General features: G+C 44.1%; 1 pseudogene; it reads left to right on the top strand.

The window, feature by feature from the left end:
- The first annotated feature begins 9,131 nt into the window (after positions 1 to 9,131).
- Positions 9,132 to 10,123, top strand: LOC128577365 (40S ribosomal protein S4, X isoform-like; annotated as a pseudogene).
- The last annotated feature ends 491 nt before the right edge of the window (positions 10,124 to 10,614 follow it).

Below are 10,614 nucleotides of genomic sequence, written 5' to 3'. Positions count from 1 at the left end.
GTTTTTGGCCAGGGCTGGGTTTGAACCCGTCACCTCTGGCATATGGGGCTGGTGCCCTACCCCTTTGAGCCACAGGCACCACCCTGCATGCCTATTTTTTGTTACAGTTGTCATTGTTCTAGCAAGCCTGGGCTGGGTTCAAACCTGCCAGCCTGCTGTACACGGCTGACACCGTAACCACGGTGCAACAGGCACCAAGCCTGTTATGTAAATATTGTAGAATTTCTTTATGCATTCTGGATACAAGTTGTCAGATATGTGTTATGAATGTCTTGTCCCAGTCTGCCTTGTCTATTTTTTCCACGTTTTTTGATGAACAAAGTCTCTCTTCTCAAAAAATTTAATTGTTCTTGCTTTCTGTGACCTATCAAAGTTACCTGAAAAGTAAACAATACACTGCTAAATAATAAATGCCTCAAAGAATAAATTGGAGAAAAATTAGAAAATACTTTTAGGTGACAAAAAAAAAGCTGCTTACTCTATGATACAAAGGCTTTTACTTACCTTCTAGAAGTTTTATAGTTTTATATTAGGTCTATAATCCATTTTGAATTTTTTTATGATATGAACTAGGAGTAGAAATTCCATTTTTTTTCTAGTACAGATAGTTATTTGTTCTAGCCTTTTTTTTTTTTTTTTTGGAGATAGAGTCTCACTATGTCACCCTCGGTAGAGTGCTGTAGTCACAGCTCACAGCAACCTCAAACTCTTGGGCTTAAGTGATTCTCTTGCCTCAGCCACCACGTAACTGGGACTACAGGCGGCCTAACCACTGAACTATGGGCACCAAGCCATGTTCCAGCATTTTTTTTTTTTTCGTAGAGACAGAGTTTCACTTTATTGCCCTCGGTAGAGTGCTGTGGCCTCACACAGCTCACAGCAACCTCCAACTCCTGGGCTTAGGCGATTCTCCTGCCACAGCCTCCCGAGTAGCTGGGACTACAGGCGCCTGCCACAACACCCGGCTATTTTTTTGTTGCAGTTTGGCCGGGGCTGGGTTTGAACCCACCACCCTCAGTATATGGGGCCAGCGCCCTGCTCACTGAGCCACGGGTGCCGCCCCATGTTCCAGCACTTTTTGTTGAAGACTAACCCTTTCATTGAATCACCTCCATATCAATGAGGTGATTGATCATTATTTTGATATTAAAGCTATCAGTTTTTTTTAAGTTTTCTTCTGCGGAGTATTTTTTTTCTCATTGAAGTTACTGTTACTGCTGCATTTTTTATTTCAAACTCCTTGTTTTCTTGTTAGGGGCTTTCCTCAAATGATTGGAAATTTTTGGCTCTGTGCTCCTGATTATAAGAGTAGGAGATTAAAACGTTCATGTGGGGCGGTGCCTGTAACTCAGTGGGTAGGGCACCAGCCCCATATACCGAGGGTGGCAGGTTTGAACCCTGTCCTGGCCAAACTGCAACAAAAAAATAGTTGGGTGTTGTGGCGGGCGCCTGTAGTCCTAGCCACTTGGGAGTCTGAGGCAAGAAAATCGCCTAAACCCAGGAGTTGGGTGCTGTGAGCTGTGATGCCACAGCACTCTACCGAGGGCAATAAAGTGAGACTCTTAAAAAATAAATAAATAAAAATAAAACGTTTATGTGCTTTGAGGGCTTTTTGACTTCCAGTGTCACTGTGGGTACTGTTCAAGAATCCCTGTGTTTTTTTCTCTTTTTAAGGCAATCATGGAACAGAGTTTATTGAGAAAGAGAAAGATAGATTTATAGAGTAAAAGCAAGATATGTTCACTATGGACAGCAAACATGCCCCCATTGTCATGACAAGGAAAAGGCCCCTTGTGCTGTGCTTTGAATGTTTGTCTCCTCTGAAATTTGTTCTGAAATTTAATCTCCAATGTGGCATTTTGAGAAGTTGGGCCTTTAATAGGAGATTGAGTCCTGAGGGCTCTGCCCTTATGAATGGATTAGTGGGTTAATGGATTAATGGCTTATCCTGGGAGTGGGACTAGAGGCTTTATAAGAAGAGGAAGAGAGATCTCAGTCCCCTTGGCATGTGATGCCCTGTGCCGCCTGACTGTGCATACAGAGTCCCTACCAACAAGAAGGCTCTCACTCTGACCAGACATGGCTCTTTGACCTTGGATTTCTCAGCATCCAGAACTGTAAGTTAAGTTCCTTTATAAATTACCCAGAAAATGGACTAAAACATCCTGATGTTAATTTCTTTAGGTTTTTCCTTGATTCTTCAAGGATGGCTTGGCCGAATCCTTGCCTTGAGAATGTAAATTGTATTTGGCAGCTTAAGGTATAGAGTTGAGATTTCAGTGTGGTGTGTACTGCCCCAGCACATGTAATGTGCCTCCAATTCCAACTGGGCTCAGGTGGCGTGGCACTGCTGCAATGAAGTGAGAGATGATCTTCCCAGTGTAATGTTGGGGGAGACAGGGCACAATTCTCCCCAGACTTGCTTCTGTCCATGGTGCTTCTTCCTCTTCCATTTAGGCTACTCTTGACCTCCATCACCAACCCAGACTCACTCTCTCCTGTCTAGATGTTTCTCAGTTTTGTCCAAACTAAGCTCAAATTTCAGTTTCAGCATTACCAGCTGTGTGACTTGAGGCAAGTTACTTAGTCTCACTATACTTTATTTTTTCATCTATAAAATGGGGATAATGCGTGTAAGTAGTATTTATCTCATAGCAACTGCTGGGAGGATTAAATGAGTTAATAGTTCCTGGCAATGTGGTAAATGCTGCAAAAGTATTAGACTTTTATTATTATGCATCAGTTTTCTTGTGTGCCATCATCAGGGCTGGGATTAGGGGTAGGAGCTAGTGTTTTCTGTTAGATTAGCATCTTATCAAGGACTGAAAGTCCTTACTACAAGCTGAGTTTCTTCCTTTTCTCCTGGGTTAGTTACACTTTAGTTTTTCTTTTTTCTTTTGAGACAGAGAGCCTCAAGCTGTCTCCCTGGGTAGAGTACCGTGGCTTCACAGCTCACAGCAACCTCAAACTCTTGGGCTCAAACAATTCTCTTGTGTCAGCCTCCCAAGTAGCTGGGACCACAGGCGCCCGCCACAATGCCTGGCTGTTTTTTTTTTTCTTGAGACAGAGCCTCAAGCTGTTGCCTTGGGTAGAGTGCTTTGGCATCACAGCTCCAGCAACCTCCAACTCCTAGGCTCAAGTGATTCTCTTGCCTCTGCCTCCCAAGTAGCTGGGACTACAGGCGCCTGCCACAACGCCCGGCTATTTTTTGGTTGTAGCCGTCATTGTTGTTTGGCGGGCCTGGGCTGGATTCGAACCCACCAGCTCAGGTGTATGTGGCTGGCACCTTAGCCACTTGAGCCACAGGCGCTGAGCGCACTTTAGTTTTTTCTATATTGTGATTTGTACATACAGAGCCCTTCTCATTTTGTTTTCGCTATTTTTTTTTTTTTTTTAGAGACAGGGTCTCACTTTGTCACCCTCGGTAGAGTGCTGTGGCATAACAGCTCACAGCAACATCCAACTCCTGGGCTTAGGTGATTCTCTTGCCTCAGCCTCCCAAGTAGCTGGTACCACAGGTGTCCACCACAACACCCAGCTATTTTTTTGTTGCAGTTTGGCCGGGGCCGGGTTTGAACCCACCACCCTTAGCACATGGGACTGGCTCCCTACCCTCTGAGCCACAGGCGCCACCCTGTTTTCACTATTTATCCCCATTCCTACTCCCATTCATTTGCAAACCACTGGCAACCATTTTATTATTCTTCTTATTATTGTTATTTTGAGACAGAGTCTCACTTTGTCGCCCTTGGTAGAGTGCTCTGGCATCACAGCTCACAGCAACCTCCAGCTCTTGGGCTTAGCCAGTGGTTCTCAACCTTCCTAATGCCGCAGTGTATTTTCATTGTTAAAAAGGGGTTGAGAGCTGCTGGCTTAGGTGATTTTCTTTTTTTTTTTTTTTTTTCACACATGAAAAATCTAGTTTACTACTTATATTCTTTTTTTTTTTTTTTTTTATTGTTGGGGATTCATTGAGGGTACAATAAGCCAGTTACACTGATTACAATTGTTAGGTAAAGTCCCTCTTGCAATCATGTCTTGCCCCCATAAAGTGTGACACACACTAAGGCCCCACCCACCCCCCGGCTTAGGTGATTTTCTTGCCTCAGCCTCCCACAGGTGCACGCCACAATGCCCAGCTAGTTTTTTTTTGACACAGTCTCACTTATTAACCCTCAGTAGAGTGCTGTAGTGTCACAGCTCACAGCAACCTCCAAATCCTTGGGCTTAGGCAATTCTCTTGCCTCAGCCTCCCGAGTAGCTGGGACTACAGGCGCCCAACACAACAGCCAGCTATTTTTTTGTTGCAGTTTGGTGGGGGCTGGGTTTGAACCCGCCACCCTCAGTATATGAGACTGGTGCCCTACTCACTGAGTCACAGGCGCTGCCCTGGCAACCATTTTAATGTATTTAATGTATATCCTTTTGTTTGTATGCATTCTTGTGTTTTTTTTTTTTTTTTTTGAGACGGAGTCTCACTATGTCGTCCTTGGTAGAGTGCTGTGGCATCACAGCTCACAGCAACTTCCAATTCTTGGGCTTAAGTGATTCTTTTGCCTCTGCTTCCCAAGTAGCTGGGACTGCAGGCACCTGCCACAACACCCAACTATTATTTGGTTGTAGTTGTCATTGCTGTTTGGCAGGCCCGGGCTGGATTTGAACCCACCAGCTCCGGTGTATGTGGCTGGCACCCTAGTCACTGAGCTACAAGTGCTGAGGCTCAGTGCCTGTGGCTCAAGCAGCTAAAACACCACTCACATACACCTGAGCTAGCAGGTTCGAAGCCAGACTAGGTCCGCCAAACAGCAATGATGGCTGCAACCAAAAATAGCTGGGCATTGGGCGGCACCTGTGGCTCAAGGAGTAGGGCGCCAGCCCCACATACCAGAGGTGGTGAGTTCAAACCCGGGCCTGGCCAAAATGCAAAAAAAAAAAAAAAAAAATTGCCAGGCTTTGTGGCAGGCTCCTGTGGTCCTAGCTTGGGAGGCAGAGGCAGGAGAATTGCTTGAGTCTGGGAGTTTGAGGTTGCACTCTACCCAGGGCCATAGCTTGAGATTCAGTCTCAAAAAAAAAAAAAAAAAGAGAGAGCTCAGTGTATATATATATATATATATATATTTTTTTTTTTTTTTTTTTTGAGACAGAGTCTCCCTTTGCTGCTCTGGGTAAAGTGCTGTGGCATCATAGCTCACAGCAACTTCAAACTCTTGGGCTCAAGCAATTCTCTTGCCTCAGCCTCCTGAGTAGCTGGAACTACAGGTGCCCACCACACAACGCTCAGCTAATTTTTCTATTTTTAGCAGTGATTCTTGCTCAAGTTGGTCTTGAACTCCTGAGCTCAAGAGAGCCTCTGGCTTCAGCCTCTTGGAGTGCTAGGATTATAGATGTGAGACACTGCACCCTGGCTGTTTGTTTGTATTCTTTTTTGTTTTCAACCTAATGATGCATTAGAATGTATGTATTCTTATTGAATGTATTTGATGTTTGTTTATTTATTTATTTATTTATTTTTGAGACAAATTACTCAGTCTTACTCAGTCACCCTAGGGTGGAGTGCTATGGCCTCATAGCTCACAGCAACTTCAAACTCTTGGGCTCAAGTGATTCTCTTGCCTCTGCCTGCCAGGAAGCTGGGACTACAAGTGCCTGCCACATTGCCCGGCTATTTTTTAGAGATGGGGTCTCAAGCTTGCTCAGGCCAGTCTTGAACTCCTGAGTTTAAGCCATCCACCCGCCTAGGCTTCCCAGAGTGCTGGGATTACAGGCATGAACCATCGTGCCTGGCTGTCTATTTGATGTTTTAAATGCATGTATTTTGAGTTTACATAAATGACACGGTATTGTGTTTTATATCTCATTCTGTTCCTTACGAACTATTATCACTGTTTAAAACATTAAGCATAGTGCAAATATGCCTCTTGTCCACTGTTTCTAACTATAGCCATAGTATTGCATGGTGTTCACTTTCCATTTTTTTTTCCTTTGAGGCAGTCTCACTTTATTGCCCTCGGTAGAGTGCCGTGGCATCACAGCTCACAGCAACCTCCAGCTCTTGGGCTTGGGCAATTCTCTTGCCTCAGCCTCCCGAGTAGGTGGGATTACAGGTGCCTGCCACAACACCCTGCTATTTTTGTTTTTGTTGTTGTTGCAGCAGTTTGGCTGGAGCCGGGTTTGAACCTGCCACCCTCCGTATATGGGGCCAGCGCCCTACTCACTGAGCCACAGGCGCTGCTCCCATATTTTTCATATTTTGCCTATAGACTTTCTTTGTAAGCTATTTCTTCCTAGTTTGTAGTGTTACCTGGATGTTTGGAACATGCTGAGATTTGACCTCTGTTATGGGCCTAGTGGCAGTTGGAGGTAGTTGTGGTGGATGTTGAGGAGTATAGCATCCTCCTTCAGAGAATCTGCCCCAGGTATGGTATTCACAGGGATTTTAAGCAGAGGCTTATTTCTACAGATGTTGGTGGACAAGCTGGTTCAACTGGAAGAGGGTATTCAGTGACTGGAGGGTTTAGGATTGTCAGTCCCATCTGCATCCATATAGATGTTCTCATTCCAAGTTTCAGAATCCTGTTCCTTATCAAATACCCAACTTTCACATGAGAGACTTAGTAAGGCTGAATTCAGCTGTCATTGGAATTCAGCATCCTGCACAGTTGATTTTCAGCAATATCATCTGTGGGAATACAAGAAATAAGCTTTCTGGGGGCTGTCATGGAAGCTCTGAATCTCAGACTGTGACTCAAGCAGAGTTAATGGACCTGAGCTTTGAACTCAAAAGAATTCACCTAAAACCACAATCTTTCTCATTATCTTCTTTTTCTTTTCTTTTTTTTTTTTGATGGCTTTTTTTTTTTTTACTTTTAGACACATAGTCTCACTTTATTGCCCTTGGTAGAGTGCTGTAGCGTCACTGCTCACAGCAACTTCCAACTCCTGGACTCAAGCGATTCTCCTGCCTCTGCCTCCCAAGTAACTGGGACTACAGGCGCCCACCACAACCCCGGCTATTTTTTTTTGGTTGCAGCCATCATTGTTTGGTGGCTCCAGGCTGGATTCGAACCCACCAGTTCAGATGTATGTGGCTGGCACCTTAGCTGCTTGAGCCACAGGCACCGAGCCTGAATGATTTTTTTTTTTGAAACAGAGTCTCAAGCTGTTGCCCTGGGTAGAGTGCCTCGGCGTCATCATAGCTCATAGCAACCTCAAACTCTTGGGCTCAAGTAATACTCTTGCCTCCATTTGTCTATTTTTAGTAGAGACAGAGTCTTGCTCTTGCTTAGGCTGGTTTTGAACTTGTGAGGTCATGCAATCCACCTGCCTCAGCCTCCCAGAGTACTAGTATAACAAGCAGGAGCCACTGCACCCGGCATGATGAATAAATTAATGTGCATTATTTCCCATACTTGTTCTTCCAAAGATGCCTAACATGCTTTAACTATTTTGCATACATCCCCAAAGGTACTCATGGCCAAAAAAAAAAACAAAAGTTTTGTGTATAATTGCATTCAACTTTAAGCACAAAATCTATGAGATCTTATCATCAAATTCTCTAATACATAAAGTAAAAGCGTTAAAAAAAATATCTCCAAACGTTCTACATATAATATTAGGAGAGGAGAAAACAAGAGTGTGACATAGCAAGAGAAATCATTGAGGTGCAGTGTGCAACCCTTGTTAGGTAAGTGGTCACAGGGCCATAATTGGTATTTATAAGGTTCTTTCTAAAAACAACAACAAAAAAAACTCATTATATTTTCCCTTTTGTCTCAGTTAATGGTGGTATTTTACCTGGTGGTGTGACCTAACCCTTTGATCCTTAGGGATCTAAGCCTGTATACTGTCCCAGTAATCTTTTTTTACCTTTTTTTTTATTCGAGACAGAGGTTTGGTCTGTCACCCCAGCAATGGTGTCAGCATAGCTCACAGCAACCTCAAACTCCTGAGATCAAGTGATCCTCTTGCCCTAGCCTCCCAAGTACTGGGACTACAGGTGCCCACCAGAACACCCCACTAATTTTTCTGTTTTTAGTAGAGACAGGGTCTCACTCTTGCTCAGGCTGGTCTCAAACTCCTGAACGCAGGGGATACTCCTGCCTCGGCCTCCCAGAGTGCTAGGATTATAGACATGAGCCACTTCCTTTAACTTTAATTAATTAATTTATTTATTTATTTATTCATTTATATTTATTTATTTTTTTGAGACAGACTCTCAATCTGTCACCCTGGTAGAGTGCTGTGCAATCATAGCTCACAGCAACCTCCAACTCAGGCTCAAGCAATCCTCCTGCCTCAGTTTTTCTATTTTTAGTAGAGACGGGGGTCTCGCTTTTGCTCAGGCTGGTCTCAAACTTGTGAGCTCCAGCAATCCACTCTCTTGACCTTCCAGAGTGCTAGAATTACAGGCATGAGCCACAGAGCTCGGCCCTTCCTTTAGCACTTTTTTTTTTTTGTTTGTTTGTTTTTGAGACAGAGTCTCACTTTGTCAACTTTAGAGCACTGTGGTATCTTAGCTCACAGCAACCTCAAACTCTTGGGTAAAAGTAATCCTCTTGTGTCAGCCTCCCAAGTAGCTGGAACTACAGGCACCTGCCACAGCACTGGGCTAGTTTTTGGAGACTGGAGGTCTTGCTCTGGCTCAGGCTGGTCTCAAACCTGTGAGCTCAGGCAATCCACCTGCCTTAGTCTCCCAAGTGCTGGGATTACAGGCATGAGCCACTGTGCCTGGCCCCTTCCTTTAACTTTTAAAAAATGTTTTTAAAAAATTGAAGTATAGGGCGGTGTCTGTGGCTCAGTGGGTAAGGTACCGGCCCCATATAGGGTTGGGTTGATGGGTTCAAACTCAGCCCCGGTCAGACTGCAACAAAAAAATAGCTGGGCGTTGTGGCAGGTGCCTGTAGTCCCAGCTACTCAGGAGGCTGAGGCAAGAGAATTGCCTAAGCCCAAAGATTTGGAGGTTGCTGTGAGCTGTGATGTCACAGCACTCTACCGAGGGTTAATAAGTGAGACTCTGTCTCAAAAAATAAATAAATAAAAATAAGTTTAAAAAATTGAAATATACCTCTTTCTGTGCCTAGTGCAGCCATAGCTTATGGTCCCAAGAAGCATCTGAAGCTCCAAAACATTGGATGCTGGATAAATTGACTGGTGTGTTTGGTCCTTTCCATCTGCAGTCCCCACAAGCTGAGAGAGTGTCTTCCACTCATCATTTTCCCAAGGGACAGACTTAAGTATGCCCTGACAGGATATGAAGCACACAGCAATTCATTAAGACTGACAGCAAGGTCCAAACTTATATAACCTACCTAGCTGCTTTTATGGATGTCATACGTATTGACAAGACTGGAGAGAATTTTCATCTAATTTATGACACAAAGGGTTGCTTTGCTGTTCATGGTATCACACCTGAGGAGGCTGAGTGCAGGTTTTATAAAGAGAGAAAACTCTTTGTGGGCATAAAAGGAATCCCTCATCTGGTGACCCATGATGCTCATACCATCCCCTACCCTGATTCCCTCAGCAAAGCGAATGACGCCATTCAAATTGATTTGGAGACTGGCAAGATTACTGATTTCACTGAGTTTGACACTGGTAACCTGTGTATGGTGGCTGGAGGTACTAACCTGTGAAGAATTAGTGTGATTACAAATAGAGAAAGACATCCTGGGTTTTTGATATATTAAAGATGGCAATGGCAAAGCCCAGCTTTGCCACTTGACTCTCCACATTTTTGCTATTGGTAGAGGCAGCAAACCATGGATTTCCTCTACCTGAGGGAAGGGTGTCCGCCTCATCATTGCTAAAGAGCTGGACAAAAGACTGCTGGCTGAACAGAGCAGTGGGTGAAATGGTCTCTAGGTGATATGTCTTTGGGCTGGGTATAGTTGCTCACGCCTGTGACCTTACCACTCTGGGAGGTCAACGCGGGTGGATCACTTGAACTCAAGAGTTCCCGACCAGCCTGAGCAAGATCAAGACGCCTTCTCTACTAAACACACACACACACACACACACACACACACAAAAGAGAGTTGCAAAGAGTTGTGATGCGGCCTGTACTCCCAAGCTATTCAGGAGGCTGATGGAGGAGGATCAACTGACCCCAAGAATTTGAGTTTGCTGTGAGCTATGACATCATGGCACTCTACCCAGGGCAAAAGAGTGAGATTCTGTCTCAAAAAAAAAAAAAAATGAGGGCGGCAACTGTGGCTCAGGGAGTAGGGCGCTGGTCCCATATGCCGGAGGTGGCGGGTTCAAACCCAGCCCCGGCCAAAAACCACAAAAAAAAAATGAAAAATAAAAAGGTCTTTGTGCTTAATAAAGCTTATACAGTATGAAAAAAAATTGAAGTATAACACACAAAAAAGTAAACAAAGCAACTTCCACTCTGGCAGTGATGGAATAATTGGTACTACACCTGCTTTCCCATTATAAACAACTGTAAAACTGAACAAAATATAATGAGGCAATTAATTTCAGGCTTTGCACAATAATTATTTTAGGAGTATAATCCCTGAGAAAAGGAAACCACATGAGGAGATCTGTGTTTCTCTGCTTGTGGAAATTTTCAGACCTTAGCATGGGAAAGTAGAGACTAAACACAATGAAGTG

Source organism: Nycticebus coucang, chromosome X, assembly GCF_027406575.1.
Source record: "Nycticebus coucang isolate mNycCou1 chromosome X, mNycCou1.pri, whole genome shotgun sequence".
Lineage (NCBI taxonomy): Eukaryota > Metazoa > Chordata > Mammalia > Primates > Lorisidae > Nycticebus > Nycticebus coucang.
This window is presented reverse-complemented; position numbering and strand designations above follow the sequence as displayed.